Genomic DNA, 11,025 nt, shown 5'->3' on the forward strand with positions numbered 1-11,025 from the left:
GGTACTTTTGTATGCATGTGACCTTGATCAGACATTTCTCTGAAGCTATGCTCATCACTTTGCTGTCATTTGGCACATGCAAGATTCACACACATACGCGGTACTCTCATGGGTGTTCCAACCTGTGGGCTGCCACACAGAAAATATGGGCTGGAAACAATGCCAGTTCCCAGGTGCTGATGGAAACTCCAACTGTCATCTGTTTGTTGCACACCTCTTATCAAAATCCAGGAAGCTCAGAGCCTGTGTGATATGACTTAGTCCCCCAAATCTCTGCAATGAGCTGTAATTTAACTTCCAGGCATCAACTCTTTTATCAGGAACTGTTTAAGGTCATCTTTTTGACAAATAGCTATAAAATTTTAATATGTTGTTGGATGTCTCTTATCTAAGTAACCTGCAGGCTGGGTTACTCTTGGAGCTCAGAACTGGGAAAACAGTTTTCTTTCTGTCTTGATAACCGGACATGTACAGTACATATGTCTTAGTCAGCCCAGGCTACCATAATATCATAGACTTGGTGGCTTAAACAACAGAATTTTATTTCTCATGGTCCTGGAGGCTAGAAGTCTGAGATCAGGGTGCCAGCATGGTCAGGTTCTGGTGATACCCATATTCTTGGCTTGCAGGTGCCACCTTCCCACTGTGTCCTCACATGGCAGAGAAAGGGCGAGCTTTCTGGTATCTTCTCTTATAAGGACACCAATCCTTTCAGGTCAAGGCCCTACCCTCATGATCTCATTTAACCTTAATTAAGTCCCACTCCAAATATATCACTGTAGGGGTAAAGGTTTCACCATATGTTAGGATGGGTTGATACAATTAGTCCACAGTAACACATGTACACAGTCCATCCCATTTTTGTTCTCTCATGTGATGCCAGGAATATCATATCTAAGTTTTAGACTCAATTCCATTAGCCTCTTTAATCTATAGTTTATAATTTGCTCTGACCTATAGTCCTCATTACTCAGTCTTAGGCTTTCATCCTTGTAGTGATATGGGGATTTGTTTTATTATTGCTTATTTACTCAATATGTGTAGATATGACAAATCTTCAAATATATTTTGGAAGATGATTGTATATAAGGATGATAAATAAAAGAAAACGTTTGTATCGTGACACCATGAGGAGAGACACTATTCAGATATGTTTGTCTTGAAGATCTGCTTAGCTTGTTTCTGAAGGTCTTGGCTTGCAGCACTGATAAAACTAATGTCAGCCTTGTTGAAAGGCCCAATAACAATTGCTGGTAATTGTTGAGAAACAAGGGAGCCCTGTTTTCTGCACTTTTGTTCATTAAAATTACTCCCAACAAAAGTCTTAGGACTTGGTAACTGGATCCTCCATCAGCCATAGACTCAATAACTGGACATCTTTGGCTTAAAATCATAAATATTTGATTAGTAACTAGATTCTTCCCTCTTACTCATGCTTCACACCCAGTCTGTTATGAATTTTCAGTGACTCCACCTTCTCACTGTCTTTCAGATGTATTTTATCCTCTTCATCTCCTCTATCTGCTCCTGAGTCTGGGCCGTCTGGGCCCTCACGTACATTGTTAAGTAAGCTCTGTAGTGGACACCTGTCATGTCTAAGCCACCCAGAACCCCTTCTGTATTTTGAAAATGTCCTCACCTTCTCAAGACAGAAGCCAAAACTGATTTTCCCAGCTTCCCTTGTGGCCAGGACACAGACAGTAACTTGGCCTCCAAACATCCACGTAATGGAAGATGTAATCAGACGACGTGATGCTGTGTCTGTCACGAGTGCCACTTGGAATTCATCCTGGCAAAGGTGATGGCAGAATCTTCTGTTTCCGGGGACAGTGGAAGGCACGCTCAGTGCCTGTGCCCAGGGATGGCCCTGGGGTGGCGGTAGAGGCATCACTACTGTAGCTGTTCCCAGATGTGGTTTGAGCCCTGATGCTGGTTTCACAACTCCTCTCTGGCTCTCCTAGACATGCTAGGGCTTGGTTCCAAACCTCTGGGAAGTCACGGTCTACCAAAACTAGCTTGAGTGGTTTTCTGTTATCCACCATTAAGAACTCTGTGTCAGATAAAATCTTAGTTTTAAACAACAGAATCTGACTCGGATTGTTAATAGAGAAGTGATTGATTATATGTGAAGTCTAAAAAATACAACAAACTAGTGAATGAAACAAACAAAAAGAGGCAGACTCCCAGATATAGAGAAAACCTGATGGTTACCAGTGGGGAGCCCGAAGAGGGGGAGGGGCAAAAGAGGGGGTAAGGGGAGAAAAAGGGTTAATATAGGATTATGTGAAGTCACCTGTGTGAAACTTTTGAAAATTGTAAAGCATGGCAGAATTTAAAGACCCTTCCAGTGAATAAAAATTAACTATTAAGTAATTAAAACTTAAAAAAACCAGAAGGACATTGACTGACTCTCATTTTCAGAAGGATCCAGTAGACATTCATTCTGAGTGTCTCCCATTCCTCATGCCAAGTACAACTAAAAACACTAGACATCATATGAACAGAAGTCTCTGAAAGAAGGCTGAATGGCTGGGGAATTTGGGATCGCAGGAATGACATAGTGATGTTTTGCCTGGGTTTTCTTTTTGCCTGGCACATCCCAGATTGGATCCTGAAGAAGTTAGAAATCCAGAAGCACCAGTGGATACAGACCAAGTCTACGGCCATACCACCCTGAACGCACCTGATCGCATTGATCTCGGAAGCTAAGCAGGGTCAGACCTGGTTAGTACTTGGATGAGAGACCAATGTATATGGACCAAAAGTCCCTACCTCTCTGCCAAAATGACCAGGACAGGGAAGCCAAGCAAGACAGAAAATAAACACCCTACTCCAGCCAAACACCACAGGAACTGTGTCCTACCCCCTCCCCCACCAGCAAAGGCCCAGAGTCTAGGCTTCCACTCCTGTCAGGCTGTAGTAAGATGCCCCAACCTCCCTCTAGGGAAAACATCAGAAAAGGCCAAGTAGGGAGCCAGGATCTCAACCCTAGCAGGTAGTCCTGTAGGGACAGAGGGAGGAAGCCACTCCCTGCAGGGTCTGGATGTCCTTGGATTCTACCAACTTCCTCCTTTCAACAAATCTCCTTTTTCATTTAAGCAGTTTGAATAGATACCTAAGTCTCACATCCAACCCTTGGGCTCAGACAAATAAAACGCAACAGGATGCCTGGTACATATATGTACTAATTGTTCAAAAGATGGTGTTGATCTCGAACCTGCCTCTTAAACTATTCCCCGTACCTCCAACACTACCTTCTTTTCTCCAGTGAAATGTCACTTTCTATAGAAAGTTAGAGAGGCCCCAAATCCTGCCTCTCCAAGCAGCCTCTGGTTCCCCTTGGTGGTCCTGATGGTGTGTGTAATTGTATGTTCACCTGGGACACGCCTCCACATCAACCGAGGCTCCCTGGGAAGAGGAGCATGTCAGTTCAACCTCACACATCCAGCAAGACACAAGTGCAAGAAGCGCATTAGGTACTCAGTAAATAACACTTGAACGAGCAAGCCTCTGAAGCAGGAGGTCAGTCATTCCCCCGGGTACTGCTCAGGGCTCTCATGATGATGCGGGAGGTGATACAGGCTGGGTATGCAAATGTGAGAGGTCAGCCTCTTAACAGTAATGCATCTTCCACTTCCCCTCACTGCTCTCTGCCCAGCCTGCAGACTCCCAAAGACGAGGAGCTGACCATGATCTCCCTTCCTCACTAGTCCATTCCCGACAGAGAGGAGAGGCAAGGAGGCAGCAGTTACCCATTTTCCCCAGAAACAGGACCTGGCTGGAGGGTTGGCAGCTCCTGCAACCACGCTGGGATACTTGAGAATGAACTCTGGCTGACCTGCAGTCATGAACTTCACAGTGCTGTCAGAACAACCCCCTCCATCTTCCAGAATTTAAAATATCAGTGTTTTTTCTGTCGACCTCCATCACTTTAAATTGGTCACATAAGGAGTGCGTTGTGGTGGCTGTTGTTTTTAAGTGGGTGGAAGATGCTTTTGCACCAAGACCTCTTTTTGGCCTGTTGCTGCCCAGAACAAATGTTGCGATCAAATTACCATCCCCTGGAAATAGCAGCCTAAATGGGAAATGCTGACAGCTTCCAACCTGAGCCGTGCACATGACATTGATAGAATACCTAAGATAAATAGACATGGAAAAAAAAGAGGGAAAAGCCTGAGGTAGAGGTTTCCTTAACACAGCAGGCAGGGGTGGCTCTGCACCTTCTGTAAATAGTAGGGAAGAAGACACCAGAGCACAAGGTGGGAAGCCTTTGCTGACCTCTGCCTGGCATTATGTGCCTCCGGCATCGTTCTAAGTAGCAAACCCAGCTCTGGAATGAGGTCTGTTCATTAGAGACATGCTGCGATCTCCCCCACCTCCCACCCCAGCCATGGCCATGGGACTGTGCCTCTCGGATCACAAGGAGTACATGTGACCTTATATGCATTTGTAGAGCTTTGTATCTTATTCTGAGTTCTTTTTGAAAGAGGCGTGACAAGTATATAACACTGTTTTACAGTTAACCATATGGACCCTGGTGGCTCAGTCGGTAAAGAGTCTGCCTGTAATGCAGGAGACCCGGCTTCGATCACTGGGTTGGAAAGATCCCCTGGAGAAGGGAATGGCAACCCACTCCAGTATTCTTGCCTGGAGAATCCCATGGACAGAGGAGCCTGGTGGCTACAGTCCATGGGGTCACAAAGAGTCAGACACAACTGAATGACTAACACTTTTGCTTTCACTTTCACAGTTAACAGAAACCAGCAAACAGCGCACAGCTCATTCAAGTCCGGAGTGCAGACTTTCTGATTCCCAATCTGATGCAAATTCTACCAAAATCATGTTTGGAACTTTAAATAATAATGATCATAATAGTAATGATTGCTGACATTTATTGAGCATTCATCATGTGACAAGTACATTATCCCATTCCTACGAAGTAGCGCTGTCATTATCAACATTTAATGGGTGAAGAAACTGAAGCCCAGGAAGGTTAAGGTGTGTGTCCAAGGTCACACAGCTAGCAAGTGGCAAAGCTAGAATTCTCTACCCTTACACATGAGGCCTTGCCAAGTTTAACGTTAAGAGAAAGAGTAATGCTGTTTATGTATTTAATTTTTTATTCATTTCCTTATTCTAAAAGTGATCTATTTATATTGTTTAGAAATTAAGGGAGTTTCATCCAATGGACTATTCTAATAAAATTTGGAATTTTACCTCATGGCATAGAAAGATATACCCAATAAACATTAACATAAACAGGATACAATGTTGTAAGTACACTAGAGTTACAATTATGTATAACCACAGGAAAATAAAAATTCCTTAGGAAATACACCAAATTATGATCAGCCATTGTACTGGAGTGGTATAATTATGTGAGATTTTGTTTGTTTGTTTGTTTATATTACCTGTCTGCCAATGCAGGAACCATAGAAGGCACAGGTTCAATCCCTAGGTTGGGAAGATTCCCTGGAGGAAGTCATGACAAACCCCTCCAATATTCTTGCCTGGAGAATCCCCTGGACAGAGGAGCCTAGCTGGCTACAGTCCATAGGGTCTCAAAGAGTCAGACATGATTGAAGCAACTTAACACACACACATTTCTAAATTTTATAGGGTTTTTTCCTTTAAAAAAAAATTAAGGAAATGTGAAAAGCCTCTCCCAAACATAGCTTGATTTATTGCTTTGAATCTCTGGCATATTGGGAACCACAGAGAAAAAATAACATTACAAAAAGCAAGAAAGGTGGGAGCAGCCCATGTTTTTCATTTTTATTATATCAAAACATCAAGGAATTTGCCTCAATAATACTAGTAAAAATTTGTCCCTACTGCTTCTCCAAAGGGGGGAAGGGGACAGGAGGAAGAAAAAAGGAGAAGGAAATGAAAAGGGGGTGAATTTTGTTGCACAGCAGAACCATTAAATTTCATCGTTTTGTTTGGGAACTGCTTAACAAGTCCACAAACACTAATCTTGCTGGGTAATTAAAACAGTGTAAATGTCACTATTCCAATCTTTGACATTTGGTTTGGGTCCTGACAGGGCGCAATGAATCATAGAGAAGGAATCTCCCTGTTGCGAACCCATGTGTTAATAATCCTGGCACAAGGCTTTAATATTCCTCAAGATACTTGAAAAAGTCAGTATAGCCAGGTATATGCCATTCCTTCAGCACTTCGTCACCTGCTGCCTAGAGGCACCGCCTCTACTGCTGCTTTGTATTGTTGTGTGGTTGTCTTGAATCATTTAAACTTCCACACGTGAGGGTCTGGATTTCCTGTAGACATGGCATCTGAGGGCACCGACTAGGTTCTGTTTCCTAGTAACACACTGTTACGTACATCAGAGAAGGTCAACCGCATTTGAATACTAATAACAACAATAATAATAGCTACCATTTATCGATCGCTTATTTTGCATTAGACACTGTGCTTGGTACTTAATATTTGCTCATTTAATGACAAGCAGTGTGTTAGAGCAGACAGCCAATCAGACTAAACCCCAAATCTGCAATTTACTAGCTCTGTAAACTTCAGCGCACTTCTTCAGCCTCCCTGTTGCTTCGTTTCATCATAAGGTGAGGAAACAATACTACCTTCCTTCTTTAAGTTGTTGCCAAATCAAATGAGTTGGTATAGGTTGAGTACTTGCCTTTGGTAGGCACTCCATGAACATTAGCCTTGATTATGCTCATTTTACAGGGCTTCCCAGATGGCTCAGTGGTAAAGAATCTGCCTGCAATGCAGGAGGTACAAGAGATATGGGTTCGATCCCTGGGTCAGGAAGATCCCCTGGAGGAGGAAATGGCAACCCATTCCAGTGTTCTTGCCTGGAAAATTCCATAGGCAGATAAGCCTGGCAGGCTACAGTCCATGGGGTCCCAAAGAGTCTGACATAATTGAACATGCAGGCATGCTCATTTTATCACTATGGTTGTTCATTCTTAGAATGAGAGAACTCTAGCCTCTCCCCACCTCTGCTTCTGCCCTACACACTCCCATCTCAAAAGATGACACTGTCTCTACCCTCATTGCCCCTGTCAGAACACAAGGCTCCATCCTTGAGCTCTTTCTTTTCCTCCGAATCCCAAATCATTTAACCAGTCCTCCAGAATATCCTGAATGCTCCCACTTGATTCCATCCAGGGAAGCAGCATTCAGCAGTGGTCCTGCCTGAGCTAGGAGCCTGCCTCCACCGCTTATTACAGGCAAAGTACCTGACTGCTCATTTGGGATAATAATAGAATCCACTTCATAACATTGCTGTGAAGACAAAACAAGATAATCCACGTAAAGCACTTGAAACAATGCCTGAACATAGAAACCACTCAGGTGATGTTATCCATTGTTGTTGTTATTAAAATATCCACTACTTCTAGGTCAATCTGAGCTGCCATGGGTTCTCATTTGAATGGAGGTTGAAGCCTCTTAATTAGTCTCTTTGCTTCAGTTCTTACATTTCAATCCTGTCACCACACAGCTGCCAAATGGACATTGTTACTTGGTAAATAAAACCGTATCTCTCCACCACTAAGAATCTTTCCATGGTTTGCCACTATACTTTGATAAAAATCCAAACCCTTAGCTCTGACCTACCAGTCCATATATGAGGTCCTCTGTCTGCACTGACCTCAGCTGGGACTGTTATCCTCCTCTTACTATCATCCAGATACACCAGCTATCTTTTAGTCCCTTGCATGTGTCTAGCTTCAGCCTGCCTCAGGGCCTTTGCACCTGCTGTTATCTGTGTACCTCCCAGAATATTCATTCTTGCCCTTTTTTGTATGTGAACATCTCCACAGCTCACATCTTCTCTCTTCTGCCAGAATTTCCTTATCCTGTCTAGGATTTCCCCTCCCTCCACACACTCCAGTGTTAGCACCCTGTTTTCAACTCTTTACAGCCATGTTTGACAGCACCTTGTTTGTTTATTTGTTCACTGGCTTATCTTCTGCCTGCCCAACTAGCATACAGCTTGTTCCAGTTAATGGGGTGGCATAACAGATCACCCAAAGCTGGTAGACAAAACAACCATTTATTAGGCTCACAGACTGTGCAGGTAAGGAGGTCAAGTGAGGCACAGTGAGGATGCTGATCTTTTGGGGTCTCAGCCAGAACACCCAAAGGCTGAAGGCTGGAACAACTGGGCTCTTTGGGCACCTTTTTCTATGTCTGAGTAGTCCCTCCATGTGGTCCCTCCAGCAAAACAAGTGATGTAGCCTATATGTGAGCTCAGGGATCTCAAGGCACATGTCCTTAGGGAGGACCAAGAGAATGCTGTCTGACATCTATGACATAGACTTCAAAGTTACACAGCATCACTTCCACCTCAGTTGCAGGCCTGTCCCAATTCAGGAAGATAAAGAAGTGTCAGCAGTGTCACAATATGAGAAGAGAATGTGATCTATATCTATATATGATGGAATATCATTCAGCCTTAAGAGAAAAAGAGAAAGAAGTCCTGCCCTTTGCAACAACATGGATGGACTTGAAGGACATCATGCTCAGTGAAGTAAGCCAAATATCAGTCAGTTCAGTCGCTCAGTCGAGTCCGACTCTTTGCGACCCCATGGACTGCAGCTCGCCAGCCCTCCCTGTTCATCACCAACTCCCAGAGTTTACCCAAACTTATGTCCATTGAGTTGGTGATGCCATCCAGCCATCTCATCCTCTTTCATCCCCTTCTGCTCCTGCCTTCAATCTTTTCTTGCATAAGGGTTTTTTTCAAGGAGTCAGTTCTTCGCATCAGGTGGCCAAAGTATTGGAGTTTCAGCTTCAACATCAGTCCTTCCAATGAACACCCAGGACTGATCTCCTTTAGGATGGACTGGTTGGATCTCCTTGCAGTCCAAGGGACTCTCAAGAGTCTTCTCCAACACCACAGTTCAAAAGCATCAATTCTTCAGTGCTCAGCTTTCTTCACCGTCCAACTTTCACATCCATACATGACCACTGGAAAAACCATAGCCTTGACTAGATGGACCTTTGTTGACAAAGTAATGTCTCTGCTTTTTAATATGCTATCTAGGTTGGTCATAGCTTTTCTTCCAAGGAGTAAGCATCTTTTAATTTCATGGCTGCAATCACCATCCGCAGTAATTTTGGAGCCCCCAAAATTAAAGTCAGCCACTGTTTCCACTGTTTCCCCATCTATTTGCCATGAAGTGATGGGACTGGATGCCATGATCTTAGTTTTCTGAATGTTGAGCTTTAAGTCAACTTTTTCACTATCCTTTTTCACCTTCATCAAGAGGCTCTTTAGTTCTTCTTCACTTTCTGCCACAAGGGTGGTGTCATCTGCATATCTGAGGTTATTGATATTTCTCCCAGCAATCTTGATTCCAGCTTGTGTTTCTTCCAGCCCAGCATTTCTCATGATGTACTTTGCATATAAGTTAAATAAGCAGGGTGACAATACACAGCCTTGACGTACTTCTTTCCCAATTTGGAACCAGTCTGTTGTTCCATGTCCAGTTCTAACTGTTGCTTCCTGACCTGCATACATGTTTCCCAAGAGACAGGTCAGGTGGTCTGGTATTTCCATCTCTTTCAGAATTTTCCACAGTTTATTGTGATTCACACAGTCAAAGGCTTTGGCATAGTCAGTAAAGCAGAAGTAGATGTTTTTCTGGAACTCTCTTGCTTTTTCGATGATCCAACAGAGTTGGCAATTTGATCTCTGGTTCCTCTGCCTTTTCTAAAACCAGCTTGAACATCTGGAAGTTCACAGTTCACATATTGCTGAAGCCTGGCTTGGAGAATTTTGAGCATTACTTTACTAGTGTGTGAGATGAGTGCAATTGTGCAGTAGTTTGAGCATTCTTTGGCATTTCCTTTTTTGGGGATTGGAATGAAAACTGACCTTTTCCAGTCCTGTGACCACTGCTAAGTTTTCCAAATTTGATGACATATTGAGTGTAGCACCTTCACAGCACCATCTTTTAGGATTTGAAATAACTCAACTGGAATTCCATCACCTCCACTAGCTTTGTCCATAGTGATGCTTCCCAAGGCCCAATTGACTTCGCATTCAAGGATGTCTGGCTCTAGGTGAGTGATCACATCATCGTGATTATCTGGGTCGTGAAGATCTTTTTTGTACAGTTCTTCTGTGTATTCTTGCCACCTCTTCTTAATATCTTCTGCTTCTGTTAGGTCCATACCATTTCTGTCCTTTATTGAGCCCATCTTTGCATGAAATGTTCCCTTGGTATCTCGGATTTTCTTGACGAGATCTCTAGTCTTTCCCATTCTATTGTTTTCCTCTATTTCTTTGCACTGATTGCTGAGGAAGGCTTTCTTTATCTCTCCTTGCTATTCTTTGGAACTATGCATTCAAATGGGTATATCTTTCCTTTTCTCCTTTGCTTTTTGCTTCTCTTCTTTTCACAGCTACTTGTAAGGCCTCAGCCAAGAGGAGCTACCCCATGTCCAAGGTCAGGAGCAGCAGCCAAGAGGAGCTACCCCACGTCCAAGGTCAGGAGCGGCAGCCCTGAGGAGATCTCCTACATCCAAGTTAAGGAGCAGCAGCTGCGTTTTGCTGGAGAAGCCTTGAAGAGATACCCCACGTACAAGGTAAAAGAAACCCAAGTTAAATAGTAGACACTGAGAGAGGGCATCAGAGGGCAGACAGACTGAAACCACAATCACAGACAGCTAGCCAATCTGATCACATGGACCACAACGTTATCTAACTCAATGAAACTAATTTATTTAATTAGAAGCTATTTACTTTACAATATTGTGGTGGTTTTTGCCCTACATCAACATGAATCAGCCACAAGTGTACATGTGTCCCTCTAGCCTGAACCCCCCTCCCACCTCCCTCTTCATGCCATCCCTCTGGGTTATCCCAGAGCACCAGCTTTGAGTGCCCTGTTTCATGCATCGAACTTGCATTGGTCATCTATTTTACATATGGTAATATACATGTATAGTTTATTTTATGTCAGTCATACTTCAATAAAGTAGTTTTTTAAAAATAGGCATTTATTCATGATTTGGTTTGTTTTCATTGTTGGC

This window comes from Giraffa tippelskirchi, chromosome 1 (genome assembly GCF_054371585.1).
Source record: "Giraffa tippelskirchi isolate mGirTip1 chromosome 1, T2T-mGirTip1v1.2.pri, whole genome shotgun sequence".
Classification (NCBI taxonomy): domain Eukaryota; kingdom Metazoa; phylum Chordata; class Mammalia; order Artiodactyla; family Giraffidae; genus Giraffa; species Giraffa tippelskirchi.